This window comes from Myotis davidii, unplaced genomic scaffold (genome assembly GCF_000327345.1).
Source record: "Myotis davidii unplaced genomic scaffold, ASM32734v1 scaffold80, whole genome shotgun sequence".
NCBI classification, from domain to species: Eukaryota; Metazoa; Chordata; class Mammalia; order Chiroptera; family Vespertilionidae; genus Myotis; species Myotis davidii.
The window spans coordinates 1,109,469-1,112,917 of NW_006292686.1; the positions used below are offsets into that span (position 1 = coordinate 1,109,469).

Genomic DNA, 3,449 nt, shown 5'->3' on the forward strand with positions numbered 1-3,449 from the left:
TTAGAAGTGATCTCTTTTCTCTGCACCCCTGAATTTTGTACCTACTTAATGGTTCTTACATATGTTGTTGGTTTGCATTTCACGATTACTTCATGTACAGAGATTCGATTATGAACTCTTTTAAGGCATGGGTTATAAATTATCCATTTTTGTCTCACTTCTCCACTATAGAACCTAACACAACTTCATATATGTATATACATAGCTTCATTGAGATACTAGAGGCCCGATGCACGAAATTCGTGCTAGGGGCTCTGCCCTTGCAGCCGCTGTGACTTGCCTTGGCCCTCGCAGCCCCGGCTTCATCCGGAAGGTCATTTGGCTGTCTGGTCTAATTAGCATATTATGCTTTAATTATTATAGATAAGTTACATATTCACCCATTTAAAGTATACAATTCAATGGTTTTAATAAATTAAGAGTTGTGCAGCCTTCACCACAATCAATTTTAGAGCACTTTTTGTGCTCTAAAAATACCTAAGGATATTTTTACATTGATTTTTAGAGAGAGTGGAAGGGAGGGGAGCGACACACAGAGAGAGAAACTTGAATGTGACAGACACACACTGATTGATTGCCTCCAGCTTGAGCCTTGAGCCTCGACTGGGGTGGGGATTAAATTTGCAACCTAAGTATGTGCCCTTCTGTCACAGGGCTGATGATCTAACCACTGAGAAACCGGCCAGGGCGTTAGAGCACTTTTATCAGCCCAAAAAAGAAACCTTACACACATAAGCAGTCAATCCCCATTTTCCCCCAAACTCTCAGCCCCAGGCAAACATCAATCTAATTTCTGTTCCTGTAGATTTACCTATTCTAGACATTTCATAGCAACAGAAACATAACATTTGTCCTTTTGGGTCTGGCTTATTTCATTTAGCTTATTTTCTAAGTTGATCCATGCTGCAGCATATAATGGTACTTTATTCCTTTTCATGGCTGAATATTATTCCATGCATGAGTGGACCACATTTTGTTTATCCATTCATCAGTTGATTAACATTTGGGTTTCTACTTTTCAGCTATTATGAATGCTATGAATATTCAAGTACAAGTTCTCATGTGGACATATGTTTTCATTTCTTGTGTATCTACCTAAGAGTGGAATAGCTGGGTCATGTGTTAACTCAATGTTTAACATTTTGAGAACTGTCAAGCTGTTTCTAATGGTGGCTGTACCATTTTACATTCCCACCAGCAATGCATGAGGGTTCCAGTTTCTCCACACAGGGGTCCTCAAACTTTTTAAACAGGGGGCCAGTTCACTGTCCCTCAGACAGTTGGAGGGCCGGACTATAGTTTTAAAAAAACTATGAACAAATTCCTATGCACACTGCACATATCTTAGTTTGAAGTAAAAAGACAAAATGGGAAAAAATACAATATTTGTATTTGCATGTGGCCCGCGGGCCGTAGTTTGAGGACCCCTGCTCCATACCCTCGCCAACACTTGTTATTCTGTCTTTTTTATTGTAGCCATCCTAGTGGATGTGAAGTAGCATTTCACTGTAGTTTTGATAAATATTAGATGTTTGATAAATATTTGTCAGATAAATTATATTTATATATAACATGAACAAACAGACCTTTCAACAAGTCATTTGACTTGCAAGTTTATTAACTAGCTAGAAAAGATTAGCACAGGGCCTAGAATGATTATAATTCAATTTGTAAGTATTTTTATATTGTTTTCTCTCTTTTTTTAGTTGCTAGTGTTATCTATGTGACATTATAAAGGTGGCGATTCATCATGAAAATTCATGTAGCTTTGTAGGTTTGAATGTATTTTACAGAATAAGCTAAATTCCAACCAGAATTCCAACTTTTGATATTGTGGCTACTCAGCCACCACCAATGAATGGGGAAACTAGGAAAGGCTAATTCCTGAATCCAAGACAGGGCAAATGAATAAAATAGCATTTCCCACATGGCCTTTCCTTTGCCTTCTCTTTGGAACACGTTACAACTTGGAAGCTCCAGACACCAATTCTGTGGTGACTGTGTGAACTATTACTCTTGTTTAAAGACTTGCCTCCTCCTGGGCAGGCCTGTCTTTAAAAAAGCATTTGATAGTACATTTGGGTACATGGGCTGGGGGTAGGGAGAGACGTAAGAAAAATGCAAGTGCTAAAACTTCTTTGGGTAGAGTTTTCCTCAGTAAACAGTAGACCATGGGAAACATAACAGGTTCTGAAAACTTAATTTTGATGAATCTGGACGTTAGAGAAACAGCCAGCTGAATCAGTTCCCTCTCGGGCAGTGGCTTAGCCTTCTTATCTCAAGTCAGAGGTAATGGTCCAACTACTTTTGCTTGGTTCTAGAGAGTTCTATCTTGGCCAAAACCCATCAATTTAGTCAAGGCCTGGACAGACACTTCTGCCTGTAGCTCTGAAAACTAAAGTTCCACTTAAGGTTGCAAATTAAAGGCACATGATTGGGCTTAAAACTTTGTATGGTGTGCAGGTGTCCTCAGAGGAGCTGCTGTGGTGGAGTCAGTAGTAAGTAGAGTAGTAGGCTTTCTGTATGTATAACACCATCTCGCCTAACTAGTCTCAAGTAATTCTACAGTAGTATTGTCTGCAACTAGTTAAGAGGCATATATTTTCCACCACCAGTTACCCGGTTATCTGTCTGAAGTTGTTTCCAAAGGCTGAGAACAGGCCCTTTCAGGACCTCGGTAGGAAAAGTATTAACAGTTGGAAACATGTCAGCTGCTTTATGGAGGAAGCACAGCCCAGGCCTGGTTTCTCTAGGCTCCGTGATAACTTGGGCTGCAGCAGCCAGGGCGAAGCTCGGTGGTGGGAACTGTAGAGATGGAGAGCGGCTCAGAGGAGGCCCCTGCTTTTCAGAGTTGAAACAGGAGCCCTCTGAGAGAAAGAGATATTGCATGTGGCTTCCCTGATGCCTCGGAGGGCGAAGTGGATGACACAGCATCAGCCGTTCCTTGGGGGGTGGGGACACGGTGGCCGCTAGAAGCCTCTGCCCTCATCGGCCCCTTGGGGGCCACAGCCATAGTTCAGCATCAGTTGTGGAGTGTGGTGAAGAAAAGGTGACAAAGGCCAGTCAGCGTTCAATTGGTTGGAAGGAGAACCGCTCCCGGATGGCAGCCCCAGAGCTAGAAGGACCGCACCCTGGGAGAGAAACGGCTTTTAGTCGGGGGCGGTGCAGCAACAGTTCCTAATCTCCTGCCTAATCAAATACTCGCTCCACCTGGATGCGGAGCGAGGATCCCGTGGAGAGAGAACCGCGCGGGTGGGACTCACCCTCTCATTTACCTCCAAGACCCAGAAGGACAGCGCCAGGTCAGGCACCTCGGCCCCCCCACGCCACCCCTGTGGCCTCCGAGGCGCCCCTCTCTTGCCTCTTGGGCACTGCTGCCTTTCCCCCCTCCTCTGTTAAAATAGTGAGAAGTAAAGAAAAAAAAAACGGAGTGAAGTGATGGAAAAGTG

At 43.4% G+C, this 3,449-nt stretch overlaps 1 long non-coding RNA gene across 1 annotated transcript in view; it reads right to left on the reverse strand.

Moving 5' to 3' along the window:
- Positions 1-1,597: 1,597 nt before the first annotated feature.
- The window catches only part of LOC107183470, a 3,069-nt gene continuing 1,217 nt past the window's right edge, over positions 1,598-3,449 (reverse strand). Inside the window, exon 2 of the long non-coding RNA XR_001514259.1 lies at positions 1,598-3,131. This is a non-coding gene — a long non-coding RNA (uncharacterized LOC107183470). The remainder of the gene's footprint in view (positions 3,132-3,449) is intronic.